The following is a 19,583-nucleotide window of genomic DNA, read 5'->3' on the forward strand; positions in this document are numbered from 1 at the left end:
AGCGTTGATATATAACACATAATAATTATGAGATAGTACCGTGGCTTTCTAAAATAAATTTTGCACCTTCAAAACTTCGCGGCTCTACCCACATTGAAATCAGAATTTAAAATCGGATGTCAACCCCGTAAATATCAACAGTGAACAATCCAATAATAACATAGGTGTTGATAGTGATTACTGATTTTATGAGGAAGCCAGGCTGAGTGGCTCAGACGGTTGAGGCACTGGTCTTCTGGTCCCAACCTGGCAGGTTCGATCCCGGCTCAGTCCAGTGGTATCTGGAGGTATTGAAATACGTCAGTCTCTTATCGATAGATTTACTCGCACGTAAAATAATTACGGTGGGACTAAATTCCAGTACCTCGCTGTCTCCCAAAACAGTAAAAATCGTGGCGGCCATGGCCTTAAGTTAGGTACCATCCAGGATTTGCCTGGAGGAGAAGTGGGAAACCATGGAAAACCAGTTGGAGTATGTATGAGAAGGGAAAAGAACCCAGCTCTACTCAGATGACCTCCCGAGACTGAGTGGACCCCGTATCAGTCTTAGTATGACTTTTCAAATTTTGTGGCGGAGCCGAGAATCGAACCCAGGCCTCTACGAGTGACAGCTAATCACATTAACTACTACACTATGAAGTTGGATAATAATAATAATAATAATAATAATAATAATAATAATAATAATAATAATAATAATAATAATAATAATAATAATAATAATAATAATAATAATAATAATAATAATGTATGTTGGGTATTCAGCCCGAAGGCTGGTTGGGTCCTCAACAGGTTCACCATTAGCTGTCACAGATGTCCTAGGTGTCACTGAAGAGGCGTACTAGGGAAATGATGAGTGAGGTAGTTTCCCGTTGCTTTCCTCACTGAGCCAGAAGTTGCTATTGCACACCAGTCTGCCAAGCCCACTGAAATGCATGCACCAACCGACCCTATGAGTGACATTTTCACACCATTCATAGCAGGGACTGGCTGCATAAGGAATGGCATTACTAGCGACACACATGGGCCTACCTCAGCCACTTTCATATTGTCAAAGCTAAGGATAAGACTGAGACAGGTCAATGAAAGTAACAATTTTATTCTAGCCCACACCAGAAGACATAGTGCACTGTAAACACTACATCTTTCCAGCAAAAGCCTAATAATAATAATAATAATAATAATAATAATAATAATAATAATAATAAGAATAAGAATAAGAATAATAATTGGTCCGGGGTCTTCTGTGGAACGCAGAGGTGAAAGAAGGTGCTGGTGGGAATGTGTCTATCTGAAAGGTTATATTTCTTTTCAGATATTAAATTTTAACAAACAACAAGAGAAGAAACAACAGATTTCAGGCACAGAGTAGAAAAGGAGGAAACCTAGAAAAGATTCGTTACAATTTGAGCTCCGTATTTACAGAAGTCGCTACATCACTAATCTAGCGTTCAGAAAAATGGACGAGGAGACGAATCTCCCAATTTCTTTTACAGGATATTGAAAACAATTTTCAGGAGCACTTTGCTCCAACGGTTACAAAGTTCGGCCTGCCAAAGGCACCACTCAATATTACACAAATGTATTTGACATTTGAAGAAAAGATCCTCAATGCTCTACAATTGTACCCAGAAGACTACGCTTCCAAACCGTTAGAGCCTACTCAAGGCAACCTTTAACTATTACAAGACGGAAAAGAGGGTCTTTGTTCAACGAAATTACACTTCCAGGCCTCTCTGGGCACCACCTACAATTTACAATACCATATTAATTACCTTTTAGTTCACACACAGGTATCTAGTACCCATTCTACTAGGCTATTAAGAAAATTAACAAGTTCAATTACTGGCCCCAAAAATAAAATGTATGGAGGCGGACACTTGCGCTTGCGGCCTGACGACACAGGGGCTATTCCCACACTACTGAGGTGACTAGAAGGACAAGTTAACATAAAATTTATAAGTGAAAAACAGTTAAAAAGTCATAGTTTCCTCAAGATTAATTGAAGGGGAACTCGAGAGGGTAACGCACCCTCTATCCCCGGTTTTCGGTTAAGTACATTTGACTAACTTGAACTTTTACATGAGCAGAAAGAAAGGTTTACATTTTAGAAAATTTTCAGTTACTTTACGAAATATAGGGAAACTTTCCCTCGGGTTGGCTTGCGGAGATAACTACTGAGATAGACATATGGTGGCCATTAGCAGGGCTGGTGTTCTGCCTGGCGAAGAATGACGATCGCCGCCTCCTCTCGTAACACACACTCAGTAATACGACGATCAATAAGACAAGTTAGCTCGAAAAGCCGTCAGCTTTCATACCCAAGAGGAGGTTCGATAAGGCTCTGGACTAAATCCGGACACACCCTCTCATTTTTATTGGACGATAAAATAGGCACAAGAAACGTTTGATTGGCGGAAAAATAATACACAAAATTTATGATTGGCCAGACTCCAAAGCTGGCGAGATGAGTAAGAAGTGTTCCAACCCAAGAAGTATCAAAAATTAGGAAAGCCAATTCAGTTCAGAAAACGTATACACACAAAATTTCTTTAAATTTCTAGTTATGTCACCTTGCACCAGATTGCATGACATCAGTTCTTTAATCGAGACAGCTATGGAGAAAAGTCCAAACTTCTTGAAATAGTTGTTGCAACCTGTGATGCACCAAAAAACAAAAGAAATCCAGTCAGTCTAGGAAACCATAAAATAACACATTACTCTATCACTTTAGTAGTGACATCTTTTGATCAACGTCGCAACTTCTTGCACTAGTCTTTTCAAGTTTTGTATGTTAGATAGCGTTCTTCAAGGCGCTTAATTCAAATGTACGGGAATGAGGTGTACCTGCCGGTACAGTAATAATAATAATAATAATAATAATAATAATAATAATAATAATAATAATAATAATAATAATTGTACCGGGAGGTACACCTCAACGCCACGCATTCAAAATAAGCGCCCTTATAAACTCCCCTTTCGATCAAAAGGTGAAACTGATAATACCTGAACTTGGAACATTAACCAGAAGATGTCACCACTAAAAAATTAAGGAATAGTGTTATTGTGAAGTTTACTAAATTGATTGAATTTCTCCTTGCTTTGCTTGCCATGCATCAAGAAGTTTGGACATTCTTCCACAGATGACACTACCAAAAATTCTGATCATCCTCTCTAGTGCAAGATGAGAGAACTTGTAACTAAAAGAAGTTTCATATTTCTAGGTTTTCCATAACTGAATCTATGTTCATTTATTTCATTTATTTTTGGGTTGGCAACACTTCTTTTCTTTCCGCCAGTTTCATATTTCATATTTCTGCGGATCTTCATGTTTCCTTGCCAAATGATCGTCATCTTTCTGAGTGTGTGTGTTAAGCAGAAGGCGGGCGGCCCCTATCGTCGGCAGCTAGAACATCTACAAAGTAATGGGCATATAACTTTATTCTTTCTTGCCACCTCCACAGTTTAATCCTAGGGAAAGGTCCGAATCTTTAACTACGTAACCTACTTTTCTGCAATGTAAATCAACTTTCAGCTAATGTAAAAAATTCGTAAACCCTTTAATTGTAAATCGGGGATAGAGAGTGAATTACCCTATCGAGCTCACCTTCGTCTTGGTTTGAGGTGACTACGTTTTATAACTGTTTTTCATTCTGTAATGTGGTAAATACATTTTTATATGAGTCACCTCAGTAGTTTGGGAATAGCCCCTGTGTCACCGGCCTAGAGCCCTTTAGGTTTTTAAATTTTCATTGTCTTGGAGTGCAGTGTATGCCTCCATTCCTTTTGTGTTTGGGCCAGTTATTTAACCTGTTATTTTCCATGAAGGCCCCGTAGGTTGGGTATTAAATACCCCCGTATAAAATAATTTTTCAAATTCTAAGTTGTGCCTTGAGAGGCCAGTGATTGCCTTGAGTAGGCTTGGAAAACTGAAAGGCTGTTAGCTCTTTTTCAAAGTTTTTGTAAGATTAACTACTGCCTCTAGAAGGGAAGAAATTGTATTTTGGGAGCAAGTGCTCCATGAATTAAGGGATTTATGCCCTTGAAGAAATTTGTGCTCTTTTCTAAATTTGAGCTGGGAGCTGAGAAATTGTAAAGCGTGGGGCCTGAAGCCCAGGATCTGTAACGTTCATTAAACTTGAATTTTTCTAGACTTGTTTCAAGATTGCCATTGTACCTGATGTTGCATTGTTATGGAAACTTGTTAAGTTTGAAGTGCTAAAAATATAACCTTCAGTTTAAGTTTTAAATTAATTTTGATATTGTAGATAGACCCAATCACCCCGGCACCTTCTTTAACCTCTTTCTGTTCCATGGGTAACCCCGTAACAATAATAATAATAATAATAATAATAATAATAATAATAATAATAATAATAATAATAATAATAATACAGGATTTAGAATGTCTTCTATTTTCTCACAAATCATGAGCCTTAGCATACTCTTCTGGATACACTCATTTTTCTTTTGTTTCATCGAAACTCCTTATCTCCCCTGTGGCGGCAGTCAACACCCCTGCATGTCGTAAGAGGCTACTAAGAGGGAAATATTAAAATGATCTGTACTCGCACTCTCATCTTCTCAGCACAAATACATATCCATGATTCTATTCTTCTCCGTGTATCGAAGAAATTATAAGAGTGTGAAGTTATTCAGATAAAGACAGATATGAAGGAATAGAATTAAGCAATTGAGAGAAGTCCATAAGAATTTTATTGAGCCTAAAAAGAATTCAGGTTAATCCGAATCACTAAGAGAAACTGAATTGGGCATACAACTTTTATAAATACAATTAACGCATGGCATAGACCATTATAGTTATCTATAGTATACTTTATGGAGCTGAACTGATAATAGTTGTGGCCACTGATAGTCAAGTATGGTGTAGAAAAGGATGTAGTCCTTTGCTATTTTCTCGTTGTTGGTTTCTTTTAGCAATAGGCAGTGGGAACTGCGATGCCGTGGTTTTATTTGAGAATTCACCCACTAGAAAAATGTTAGACAGAATGTACACGATTTATAAAAGTTAATAAAATAACCTACGTTTTAGATCTAGATCTTCAGTATAGACTGTTATGCCTTTCGGAGTTCTGTCTGTAAGCCTCAGTGAATTTACAAACCGCCACGACAATAATCTATTTTCAGCTAGACCTGTCACCTCGTTTAGTTCTGTATCTGTTATCTTTAAATCTTTAGAAAATGAGTCTAACCATCGTCTTCTTGACATCCCTGTACTTTTCTTACAACCCACAACAGAGTCCATTATTCTCGTAGCTAACCTAAACTCCTCCATTCGCCTCACATAACCCCACCACCGAAGCCGGTTTATGCGTACAGCTGCATCCACCCAGTTCAATCCTAACTTAGCATTTATCTCCTCATTCCGAGTATCCTACTACCATTGTTCCCACTTGTGTGTATTAGCAATCATTCTCACTTACCTCATGTATATTCTGGTGTCATAAGAAACCAAGAATTATCCACATTGGTTTAAACAAGAAAGAAGAAATTGATGATATCGAGATCAGTTTCCGACATGAAATATAAGGATGAGCAGATTTAAGTTATAAGGAGATCCCCTTAAAATGACGGCGTTTGAGAACAAGGAATACGTCCTCTGCAGTATTACAGCCAATGTAACACCTGCAGGATCACCTGCTGGCGCAGTGTTCAAGTGCCATATGAATTGCTACGTTTATTTTCTCACGCAACACTCCAGAGTTATCCCCTGGGTTAAGTACAACGCGGAGAGCTGGGGAAATCTCTGTCCTAGACTGTGCCCTAGTAAATCACATGCGGTCGCGTTGGGACGCACATGACCGACGGTTGGCGCCTGTGGCGTCATTGCGTTCGCACCTGGTGTTTGTATTGTCCCACTGCAATTGTAACAGTGTGCTTAACGGCATTAGAGATGGAACAGCAGCTTCATAATGAGGACTGGAGTTTGTGTCTCTTCCTGTGGTCGTAGTCTACATTTCCTTGCACTATATCACTGGTTCTGAATTGGGAAACATAAATATTTTTGAGATTTTGTCATGCTGATGGTAAAAAGAATTAATTTCTATCAGCAATAATTTTTATAATGGATGATGACAAAAGTTTGTAAAGATTTCAGTATCCTATACAGGAGGGGTCGGAAAAAAAGGTAAACGAGGTATACAAGTGTTAAAAACGTTGGTAATACTGATAAACGACCTCACGTCGTTGTTAGTTTGAACTACTGAAGTTAGCCAGACAGATCGTTTCGCGAGCGAATTTAAATGGGCTTCAAGAGTCGCTGCTTGTATATCTAGACGTATGTTGAAAGCCATGCTGAGAAATCAACATTAAATGGAAACACAGCCGATGTCATGGTAACGCACTTGCTATGGGACGATCCTGTCAGCATGGAAGTCCATGTTCAAATTCTTGCCCTGGATAAGTTTGTTTTCTGGACTGGTCCTCTCAAGCCCTTCGTAAGCCACGTTCAGATTTTGCAACACCACCTCGCAAAGCGCATTTGAATTCGCACGCGAAGCGATATGCTTGGCTAACTTTGGTTGATAAAACGACAACGGCGGAAGATATCGACGTCATTTTTTCAAATTATTTATCAGTATGGCCAACCCTCTAACGCTCATATACCCGGTTCACATTTTTTCCAACCACGTGTACATCATCATTCATCAACATGAGTATTCTGAATATTCAGCGTAGAATCCTTCGGTTCAGGGAGTCCCCGGTTCATTTCGCGGCGTGCTGAGATATTTTAACAACGTATGGTTAATTCCTTTGACTCGAGGACTGGCTGTTAATGTTTCTCCCGATACTCTTCCCTTCATACACACTCAATATGAAATGACATCTCATATAATTTAAGGAATTGTAGTTACCATCTTTATTCGGACGACTTACATAGTCCAATTTTCCTCAAGCCATAACAGGCATCAATGCTGACCTTCAGCGACTTATTGCTTACTCTCTGAAAAATTCCCTCCTTCTTAACCCCTCCAAGACACAAGCAATCATTATTGGCTCTCAAAAATTGTTGACCACATTACGATACGAAACTATTCCTCCAGTTATACTGAATGGTAGAGTTATTCCATACAGCCAAACTGTGAGAAATCTTTGAGTGACAATGAACGAAACTTTAAATTGGTCTGAATATATTAAGAATGTGTGTAAAAATTTTTTTCGATACTTCATTCAGATAAAATAAACAGCGATATTTTACCTTGTAATGTGAGAGTCAAAGTCATACAAACTCTAGTGCTTCCCGTCTTCCACTAGTGTGACGTCATTCTGGTAAATGCAAGAAAAGAGTAGACTTCGAAACTTCAGCGAGCGCTTAATTGTTGCCTTAGACTTATATACAGTCTGAGTTATGATACACATGTCACCCCCATACTGTCACACTATTTCATGGCTGAAACCTGACAAACGACGAACGTATCACATACTGATACAGATATACAGACTGCTCTCTGAAGACAGACCACTATACATTTCATCACGGCTTAAGTATTTGTCCTCCTTTCACAGCACTAATAACCGCTCTGGTTCCTTCCTTTATATTCCTGTTCACAATTCTTTTGTTGTGACGGGTTCTAGAATTTGGAATTCCCTGCCTGTCAGTGTCAGAAATACTACCTTATTACCTAAATTTAAGACCGCTTGCCAAGACAACCTGCTGTATGCAGCTAACTAACTTGTATGACTGAATTACTGAATGTATGTGAGCTGGAAAAGTGTAATGCCTTTTTGTGTGGGTTATTACTTACTATATAATATTATGTACTCAAACTCTGCTCCCAATGATGTATCACTACAGTGGTCAAGTGTAAGACAGGACCAAGAGTCCTAACTTCGCCACCTAGAAAGGCATAATAAGTAATAAATAAATTAATAAAACAAACCAATGACCACGGAATATCGCATACAGTTCGCGTCAGGAAGGGCATCCATACGTAAAACATGACCCAATGCCCATATGTGTGACCCTATGAAAGTGTGGAAAAACTGGCATATGAAGAAGAAGAAGTATTGTCGCGAGTATGTAAAGATATTGTCCACGCCCCAGTTGGCACACCGTGCTGATATTTTAGACTAGGAACTCTTTAAACATCGACTAACTTATAGAAAATACTCGATATCTGCAGAAATCATCCAATCAGCGTACTTCTTTGACCTGGAACACAAGTAGAAAGAGGAGAGCTCCAGCAAGGCATCTCTATAATGGCACGTTGGCAAGCGGCAATTTTCTATACCTTCAAGTTCTCATCTGCCCTATCCATTATAGCCCAGCTTAACTCAATTGCGAATGAACCAAGGACACCCTGGTGACCCGGATATTTTCCGGGCTTGAAAACACTCAACTGTCTGTGTCTCTGGAAACAAGAAGCAGACTCTTCACCACGTCGTATATGAGGTGTTGCTTATGTACTAGGCGAGACTTTGTGTTACTACTGAAGAAGTTCAGTAGCTGAAGAACGTTTATTGTCATTGCTGGGCCAGTGAACGTCAAGGAGAGTTTACTGTTTTCTTTTCTTAATAGTAATCTCTCATTTCCAAAATTAACTTATTTTTCAGGCTATGACATAGTATAAATAAATAAATAAATAAATAAATAAATAAATAAATAAATAAATAAATAAATAAATAAATAAATAAATAAATAAATAAATAAATAAATAAATTTCCTCATCATCATCTAAGCATAATTAAGTGAAGTTCTGTCACTGTTTCGATCCGTTTGTTCACGTGAGTGAGGATATTACCTGTCGTTGTTTACACAAAATAGAAAAAAACAAACTAACTCAGTTTATGGTTAATACACGACAAGAATAAACCGATACCCTGTTCAACTCGGAAAAAATAAATATCTTTTGAGGCTTTATTAACTGTCCTCTGTCTTCACCTACACCTTCACAAGTCAGAAGTTGTAATTCACCATATTTCAGTTGAAATGTTCGATTTCAGTCAAATTAGCCGTAACAGATACTACACGATCAATAATCACTTAAATAGAATGATTAATAGAAAAAGCCGAAAACAAAAAATGGGATGCTGAACCCACTTAAGCAATCACTTGACGTGGCTGCAATAAAACCCAATGGGGCGAAGGTCCGATGACACAGGGGACTAATACCCGGAATGACAATGTCCAAGATACATTGGGACTAAGACCAGGAAAGACAATGTCCGAAAAGCAGAAAGTAATGAATTTTAATTCGGAAAATGTTGGTCTCAATAACATAAAATGAACAAGACAAACGAGGGTCCACACTCGTGCTTCCTTATAACATAGCACCCGTTCGGATTGCGCCATAGTCAGAAAATCTAGAAACCTTTACATGCTAGAGGAGTACGCTGGTATCTCCCCGTAGCCACACGCAAGTAAATTCACAGGTTAGTGAACCATTTTAGGTCCTTCGTCGGATACCTACATTCCTTACTTATTAGCAAATCGGCATGAGAACATTCTCTTGGGTCGTCTATAGATTATTCTCACTTCGTTAAGTAAGAGGCGGGTTTCAGTAATTTAAAATATTGTCTAAAATTAGAAGACGCCAGTTAAAATAAATAGAGGTTTTGTTTATCTTTCGCGATGACATCGGAGAAACTTGTGACATTTTACCACCTCTAAACAACGAACTCAGTTGTGTCCGTTTAAAAAAATAATGGCAATAATGACGATTAGAGACGCTGGCTTAGGAGACCTTGATTCAATTGCCTGAGGGGCGCCCTTACCAGAAACCACCATCTTAACTTAAGAATGAAATAAAGAATGTCTTGAGATCCCCAAGATCGGTTTCCGTGTGAGACTACATATACCACCATAACGATTCGTGATGATCCAGCCCTCGTAACAAGAGCTCTGGTCTCTTGGTATAAATAAGGCAGTCCAATCGGTATGTGCCACACAGTGGTTGTACTGCACAGACCCTTAATTGAATCGATGTGACCTGCGACTATGTCATGGACCGACATCTAACTTTGTGATTTACGTTAAAGTCACTGTGGTTGAAGACTGCAAGAAAAATGGTGCTATACTGGCAGAAGGCCCTAATCTAAATCACTGAGGTTGATGAAACCATGACCATCCGAACTTCTAAGCTGAAGGCTGAACACAATTAAGTTACAGTAGCTGATTACCAAGGTTTCCAAAGTAATAAACTCCCAGCACATCTGATGCTCAACGAATCAAAATCGAAATAACTACAACAACAACAAACGCTCACAACATGTGGCAGTAAAGTCCCTTGCCATTGGACGTGTCTCCTTAATCGTTACATTAATAGGTCGAAATTTCTCAGAAAACAAAACTAAGATTTCCAGGATACATGTTCAAGTTAGACACTTGGTTTTAATCTAATTCTCAAAATACGATTCCACTGAATTTAATAAATTAATAAATGAAGTAATCTCGCCATCCTAATTAGCAACAAAATGGCTATTTCCCATACAACGTACAACCGATTTTAATGTTAGTCCGAATAACATGCGGTCGCTTCAAATTCATTGAAAGCAATGCGGGATTGCAAATGACGCGGCGTTTTTTTATAATATTTACTCCCACGCCCATGCCATCTGCATTTACCGCCAAAAGTTTACAGACACGCTTTTCCACCCCATATAAATATAATTATAGCTGATCACGACATAACACATAGTTGCTTGGGTTAGTAGCGGTGTTGATGATAAGCATTTAAGGATTTCTCTTAACCAACTGAGTTGTTAATATAACTCATAAGCTAGGCACTATATTTTGGTCGATGTAACAGAGTTTAAACGAACAGGCGCGTCTTACGACTATTTTAATTCTGGAACTATTTAGCGGACTAAAGTCTTTAGCACTAATAACCAAATTGCTTCACTTACAATTTCCTGATGTTTACTACTTCGGTTTCGTCGCCATTTCTTCTTAAAATGTACTTAAAAAAACAAATATTTCCGCCAAGTTACTTCGTATCTTTGCACATTCTACATGTGCGGGTGACGCAATTCCTCTACCGTGAGAATGAGAATCACCACCTGTTCTCCACCTGCCGTCTTTGGTCAGCTAGAGCTACTGACTTGTAATTTATATGGAACCTCATGTAATGCATTTAGGACGCTGGTTCCTTATGACTCAAAGGTCATGGGTTCAATAGATAAGTTCTTAGCCGCCTACCTTAGATATTGTCCCTTCTTGCATCGAGCCTTCTGTGAGTGGAGTATCTTAACAATCGTACCACTGATCAAGATAGATACACGAAGTATAAGATCTTTTATTTTTAAAGGCGAACTGGATGATCATAAGCTGACTTAATTTGAAATTCCAGTTGCGTAAAGTAACAGTTACAATACTCCACTAAAGACACTTCACACAACCAATGTAGTGACATCTGTCAACAAACTTGAAAATTATGCATTTTTCTGAAAGTCCAGGATGTCTCCGCAAGACTTCAGGATACGCATGCGTTTAACGTGTTGACTGTCATTAAGGAAATGGCTTACGGTTGGCACAATACTAATCAGTACTGTTATTATTTTTAAGTCGCACTAACGTTTTTAACGGTTTTCGGAGACACCGAGGTGTCAGAATTTTGGACCGCAGGAGTTCTTTTACAAGCCAGTAAATCTACTGACACGAGCCTCACGTATCTGAGCACTTTCAGTTAGCACCGGACTGAGCCAGGATCGAACGTGTCAATTTGGGGGCAGAAGGCCAGCGGTGCCCACTCCGGTCTAACAACATTGTAGATGCGGGGCATGCGATCTTCGGATCACCATATCGCAATTTGAAACCCGGCAGATGTAACTGGCCGGAGACAGAAATAAGTCCATTCGACACTGCACATCGTGTGATCCGAAGAAAAAAAGTGCCTCAAACTTCCCTTCTTGTAAATTAAATGATCATAAATATGTTTTTCAATAAATTAAATTCAAGTTGATCACGATTTGCATCTAACGAATCGTTTTCTGGAGACATCTGTATGGAATACGAAGTCAACAAGTGTAGGATTCATTCCAATGAAAGGCAGCAAAGTGACTCAGGGCTCAGTTCTCTAGAGTACCTATGATCAAATGAGGCCTCTTTGATAAAAGGCCCTTCAATTTTACTCTTAGTCGTGGCCATCAATACTTCGCATCACAGCCTGCACGGTTGCTAGGGAACGTCGCGCCAAATACAGTATTATTTATCGCTAATTCGTGAACCTAGTTTCATATCAACCCTATCCATTAGATATATTTATGTTTAAAATAATTTAAACTAACCCACAGAGTGCCCGAAAGAAATTTGTTTGCCTGGCATCTGATACAGAAAAATGAAAACGTCGAAACTGAATAGCAGGTAGTCTTAACAATGTTCCGAGCATGGAGAGGTGAGGTCATATTGTTATGATAAAGCATGTTGTTGTTATTGTTTAGATACTTGCAGGGTATTTTGTTTGTTTGATCCAACTTATTCCGGTCTATTATTATTATTATTATTATTATTATTATTATTATTATTATTATTATTATCTTGAGAGTTTAGGTCAATTGATGGAAACTGTCAATAATTTAGATGATTCTAGTGGTGCCTGCCATTAGTTTGGACTATTGTGAGTTGCTGGGATCCTTGGCCGCACAGAAAGATAAACAGCTGGTGACGAACACACCGCCATGCTGGGGTGACAGCGTGGTTCTGTCCAATCTGAGAGTATAGCCACAGTGTCCGCAAGCATTATGCCGTGCGCCTGAAGACACTCTAACACGAGCAGAGTGACGTCACGCTGACTCAAGAAAGTAGACAGCCTATCTGTCCCGAATTCACTTAGCAGACATATGAAGAACAAATTACCTATTTCTTAAATACTGTATCAAGTAATGGTTTATTTAATATTCTATTGAAGATGTTATCTTCTTATTTACTACTGCTGAGTGGCAAGAGATAGAAAACGTAGAAGTTAAGTGGAATTTGCATAGATAGAGCCACTTCATGTTTAAAGTACGTGCCATATGGCGTCCTTACAAATTGATGCAGTCAATGTAGCATTCGACCTCCAAAGGAAATTTATTAATTTAATTAGACGAGTACTAAAGGTCCTGGGGCCGTCATGCGACCCTAACCGCACGGCCACTTGCTCGGTGTGCAGTCATTTGAGGAGTGATTGTTATTGAAGTTCTGCTACAATTTAAACTGCCAAGTAGTGAAACAAAATTAGTCGAATTTGTGTACTTTTGAAGAAGGGGAAAACTCTGATTATCACCATTTGTACTATTAATATTACAGTGAAGAAATTAAAATAGACAGACAATTACCCGCAACCCAGTAACTCTGATATTACAGCCAAGTAGAGCCACAGGAATGTTGCGTTGACAGATGTAGCTCGCTTCGTATCCAGTTCACCGCAATCACTCGTCTCTGTGCCAAAACACTGGCAATAAAATGTTTATAATCCCTGTTACTGACATTTAGTTCGTACTCCAAAATACATTGCGCAATCACAATGTTATCGGAATGCAGGTACACAGTATGGCTGAAGTTCCGTCATGCTTTAGCCAATAAGGTGCAGTAATTTATTATTACAGTTTTAAATTTCCTTTACGTTGCAGCGAAACAGATAGGTCTTACGGCGACGATACGATATGATAGGGCTAGGAGTGGAAAGGAAGCGTCCGTGGCCTTAATTAAGGTACAGCCCCAGTATTTTCCTGGTGTGAAATGGGAAACCACGGAAACCATCTTCAGGGCTGCCGGCAGTGGGGTTCGAACCCACTCTCTTCCGAATGCAAGTTCACAGCTGAGCGACCCTAACCGCACGGCCACTTGCTCGGTTTGCAGTCATTTGAGGAGTGATTGTTATTGAAGTTCTGCTACAATTTTAACTGCCAAGTGGTGAAACAAAATTAGTCGAATTTGTGTACTTTTGAAGAAGGGGAAAACTCTGATTATCACCATTTATACTATTAATATTACAGTGATTTATTTTCCGAAAATAACATTCTTTCACATATATCAAAGCAGAAATAGTTGAATGCATTGTTTTAATAGCGGTGCAGTTTCCGTTTTGGGAGAATGGAACTAATCAATTTTTGATGAACGCGTATGATCACTAGTCTCCTAATTTTTAGGCAAACTAATTTTGTTATTACGAAGCGTTGTGTAGCTAATGTATTGGTGCCAGAATAACATAAATTCTAGGGGTTCTGATGTATCGAACCCCTAATGTTTATGCAAAAATCATAGCATAACAGTTGTGGAGGCTAGAGTATACTTGTTACCTGCTTCAGTAAGTAAGCTCCCTCTGTGTAACAGTGTATAGAGTGTCGTCCTCAGATCCCAACGCAGCGGGTTCAAACCCGGCAGAGGTAGTCGGATTTCAAAAGGGCGGGTTGCGAGTAAATGTTCAGTCGACACTGTATGTCGTACGATGTGGGCATGTGGAAGATCTCTGGTGACTCATTCGGTGTTTACCCGACAAAATTAACAATAAACCACAGCCAGAGATGCCCAAGAGAGATTCGGCTTATTTGGCCGTCTAGCAGGCCTACAGTAAAACGAAACTCGAAATTGACAAACAAGCGGCCAGATGGCGTTAAATTAAAATGTCTGAATAAGGTGGCTGAGACCATTTTTATAGCCTAGAAAAAAGTGCCCGTAGCTGAACACACAAAATCGTAACTACTTGGGGAACGATTAGAGATAAAAGGGAACTTCACATGGCCTTTAATGTTGAAAACTGAATTTGAAGTAGTACCGAGCGAGAAACTACGCACTTTGAGTCACGTACCTTACAATCGGGAAGCAGTGTGTTAAAAACAAATGATGATAAATATATCTTTGAATAAAATCTGTGACGCGATGTTACCTAGCAACCATGCAGGCTGTGATGTGAAGTATTGATGGATGGCCATGACATAGATATCCACGGCATGTTCAGCTCTCAAGGTACTGTTACCTAGCAACCGTGCAGGCTGTGATGTGAAGTTATGATGAATGGCCATGACATACATATTCACGGCCTGTACAGCTCTCAAGGTACTGTTACCCAGCAACCGTGCAGGCTGTGATGTGAAGTTTTGATGGATGGCCATGGCATACAGATCCACGGCCTGTACAGCTCTCAAGTTACTGTTACCTAGCAATCGTGCAGGCTATGATGTGAAGTATTGATGGATGGCCATGTAATTCAAATCCACCGCCGGTACAGCTCTCAAGGTACTTTCACAGCAACCATGCAGCCTGTGATGTGAAGTATTGATGGATGGCCATAACATAGAGATCCACGGCCTGTACAGCTCTCAAGGTACCGTTGCTAGGTAAAATCGCGTCACACTATTTCGTTACACACATTTCTGCACTAATCCCAGCTCTAAGATTAATTTATATCAAAATGAAATATTACTACCAACATCATCCCTACCATGAAAAGGAGCATCGGGAAGAATGGGAGCTGAAGAGGACAATTCGATGATCACCTTATGAATTTTTGCCAGTAAGCAACTTAATAATGAATAATAATCCTCTAAGAGGTAATACTGAACTTTATGTTCCCAATAATGTTTCACAAGTGTTCCTATTTACAGGTTACTGCTCCCCATTTATTACATTACTACCCCTATTTTAATTAACACGCTAACATCCCCCGTAACTTTACTCATAACCGCCGGTCATAATGAAAGTGACCCTGTCTCGTACAAATGGCTCTGCGCTACATCACACTGGGAAGCCACAAAACATGAAAGCTCTGTTTTTATGACGGCTTTTTTAAAGCCAGCGCCAAGTGCCAGTAAGATTTTTAAAATAAAGAGAGAGCTGTGACCTCGCCAGTTCAGATTGCACTCAAAGCTTGATATAACACGGTAGGTAAATTCATCTTCAGTCGCTCGGGCTTACTTCAAATAAAGGCTGAAGGCAAACTTAAACATTTAGGAACGAGAAATCGGTTTAAACAACCAAGTTGGAGGAGGGCCAAGTAAATGAGAATCTGTACACTCTCTTAGCTGAACAGTAACATGGACGCAAAGAACTAAGAAATTTAAAAGAACTCGAACAAGCCATACAAGTCAATTCTCCTTGCCCTTATTGTGCCGGAAATCCTTTCTGTTTTCCTATACAGGGTTTCATTGTTGATGGTGTGAAAGTTCGTTGTTATGGAATTTGGGGCCTATAAATTTTCGTAGTATTTTCCTTTCCTTTATCTCCAACTTTTCCATTGGACCATATGTAGTTATAGACAGTGTTTCTGCAGTACAAAGGGCTTCAGGCTTGACTACTATATTATAATGTCTGATCTTGGAATTCCAGGAGAGGAATTTTTTGTTATAAGTTAGGTGTCTTCCGTAATCTGGAAGGCTGTTTCTATTTTGGTTCGTCCATATTCCATTGGTTTATTCTCAAGACCATTCCAACTCATCCATTCACCAAGGTATTTCAAATCCGTGACGATCTCTATTTTTTTTATTCCCCCACCTTCAAATATTTTGGAGGATTCTTAATGTTGGCTATTATTTTGGTCTTTCCAAAGGCGATTTTGAGACCTGTCTTCTCTGCTTGCTTCAGCAGTTCGAAAGACTGCTCCTTGGCTTCCTCCCACGTCTCAGCTAGTAAGACCTATTTTTATTATTATTTTCTTATTTTAATTTTATATAATTCCTTTACGTCGCGCGAACACAGATAGGTTGAAAGGAAGCGTCGTTGGCGTTAATTAAGGTTTAGCCCCGGAACTTGCCTGGTGTGAAAATGGGAAACCATGGAAAACCATTCTCGGGGCTGCCGATATTGGGGTCCGGAATGCAAGCTGATAGTTACATGGCCCAAACCGCACAGCTACTTGCTCGGTGGAGAACACTTCAAAAGATTGCTTGTAATTACTTTGGTACACTACTCGTCTTGCAAATAGGAATAATTATTCATTTTCATGTGATCTGATGCTGTGTGGTCACAGGAGAGGGTCGGTGCAGGTCTTTCTACTTGACACCCATGGGTGACCTGCAGGTTTGAGTGTGTGTGTGTGTGTGTGTGTGTGTGTGTGTGTGTGTGTGTGTGTGTGTGTGTACATGATAATGAGGTAGGCAGAAGGTGAAATCCAGTGTCGGCACGTAGCCTACTCCAGTAGAAAAACACCAAGGCTATCTAGTGATTAGAAAGTGTACACCACCAGCTCGCTGCGAGTAATCATTTTGCTCGTGAAATGTCCCCACCAACAGGATTCGAACCGGCTAACCACGGCATCGGAGCGGTGGTGGTGGTGGTGGTGGCGGTGATTAGTGTTTCAAAGGTAAGTACAATTAGGCGGCCAACCTCTATTAATAATAACTGCGAGAAAAATCCACAGTTGTATCCCTTGAGGCAAACAACTCACTGTTGAAAACATCCCAGGAAGATGAACTACGAATTTTATGAAAATAAAATATAATAAAGTTATCCGATCGATTAGATTAGCAATTTGCCCTTTTCAACCGCTACGAGCGCTAATGTGAGTTTCACTTACGCCCTTATAACTACATTCGGTGCGGACATTTTTCAAAACATCGGAAAAGGCCTGAGGGTACAAGAAACATATTACAGAAAGAATTTTGTATATACGTTAATTTGGCTAGGATTGTAATCAAAAAGAAAATGAGGAAAGAAACAAGTGATTTTAGGCTGTTTTTTCTGGAACTGCATTTAGGCCAGAAGTGATTTTCGAAATTTACTTTTTAGTTTGATTTAGCTATCCAAGACTCACAATTTGGAATATTTTCGCGCTGTTTAGCCCTTCCATTTTCGGCACATTTGACGAAACTGTTTATCGCTGTGTGAGAATTCCTACTTTGTCTCTTAAAAAATTATTTCAACATTAAAAATTTAATGGGCCCAACACTTCGAAAAATTAAGGTATCGGCCAAAGTAAGACAAAGGTCACGAAGGGTGTAAATGTAAACTACCCCAGGATGTGCAAACCTAATACTGCCGCGATCGGAAAAGAACAAGAGTTCACCAAGGCAGGTCGGATAGGATAGATGATAGTTATTTATTTATCTATTTATTTATTTATTTATTTATTTATTTATTCGTGTCAGAGGTATCAATATGTACAAGAAAGAGATACTGAATATGAAAATGTACATGAACAAATTATCGTATATAGTTATGAATGAAGCACTTGACAAATTTGCATATTAAGTATAACAAACGGAAGAACATACATAAAAATCAAAAAGGAGAAAGCAAGTATTATAGGAAATATCTACACTATATATACATTATTTACTCAAGTTGTGACCAGTATTTGGCTACATTGATGGCATTGTTTCCAGCCAGTGCAAATTCCAACCCTGTACATGAATCTGGACATAGACGACAGTGCAAGAGATGCCTAGAAGTCTGTTCCTCTCCACATTCGCACAATGAGTCCCCATCATGCACGATGCCCCATTTCATAAGATTGTCCTTAGATCTTGCAACGCCCGTCCGCAGTCTGTTTAACGACTTCCATATACACCATCCCTCTTCGTGACCAGGTGACAACTTTTCTTCACTTTCAACACGTTCCGGATGATCTGGGTACCTTTGTTTCCATAGCTTAACCCTGGCCTTTTTTGGGTCAGAATCCAGTGGAACAGAAGACTGTAGAAAACTCTTCGTGGACTTCAGTCGAGCTGGTGGTTGCTAATGTTCATGAAGGGGATGGGCTAAGCTGCTGCAATCCTTTTGTCTCTCGATATTAGCGGACACCTCACGTCTGATATCAGGTGGAGCTATACCTGCAAGTGAATACAACTCCTGTGTTGGTGTTAGTTTTAAACAGCCAGTGATTAGCCTGTAGGTTTCATTCAAGGCAATGTCGACTTTCTTTGCGTGAGCTAATTTGTACCACACGGGACTAGCATATTCAGCAGCAGAGTAGCAGAGTGCTAGGGCAGTTGTCCTTACTGTCTGGGGATGGGCACTCCATCCAGAACCAGTTACCTTACGGAATAGGCAAGTACCAAGATGATAGTAAGGAGCCTGACACAAAGAGGTGGAAGCAATCCCAGGGATGCGTCTTCGCCAACCCAAGCTCCCAATTTAAGAGCCCCTGGGGTCCCCTTTAGTCCCTTCTTGCGCACGCACAAGGCGTCACCGTTGCAGGCCATGAACGCTTGGCGCATTAAAGATCATGGCCACTGGGCGGGGTGGACTATATTCCATCTCCGAAGCGTAACGGTTAGATGTCGTCCTTGGAGACTCACGTTTGATTTCCGGTACTGTCAGAACTTTAAGAATAGCAGGAGCACTGGATTGTGTTTACAGAGGACACATGCATCTCATCTCATTTGAGTTGCACATGAAAAGACCTGCACTACACCGAGGATAAAATTGGCACGAGTCATTATTTATTACACAACACATAGGCTTTTAGAGTGTGGTCCCGGGGATAACAAGGAGTCCGCGAAACCCATTTTACAAGGGTGTAAGAATGAATATTTTCAATAGAAATGCTCTTTCGGAAGGAAATGTTATGTGCAAATTATAATAAAAGTGCAATTAGTTATTTATTCGTTTAATTGTTTAAATATTTTCGGCAGTGCTCATGATTTACTAAACTGTATAAACTGTACTTTTAAACACCAGTAATCACGAATAGTTTGCAAGTTTT

At 39.6% G+C, this 19,583-nt stretch overlaps 1 protein-coding gene across 1 annotated transcript in view; it reads right to left on the minus strand.

The window, feature by feature from the left end:
- Positions 1-19,583, minus strand: part of LOC136877672 (uncharacterized) — an 814,069-nt gene that overhangs the window by 241,824 nt on the left and 552,662 nt on the right. The gene's annotated exons all lie outside the window — the stretch shown is intronic.

This window comes from Anabrus simplex, chromosome 7, assembly GCF_040414725.1.
Source record: "Anabrus simplex isolate iqAnaSimp1 chromosome 7, ASM4041472v1, whole genome shotgun sequence".
Classification (NCBI taxonomy): Eukaryota; Metazoa; Arthropoda; class Insecta; order Orthoptera; family Tettigoniidae; genus Anabrus; species Anabrus simplex.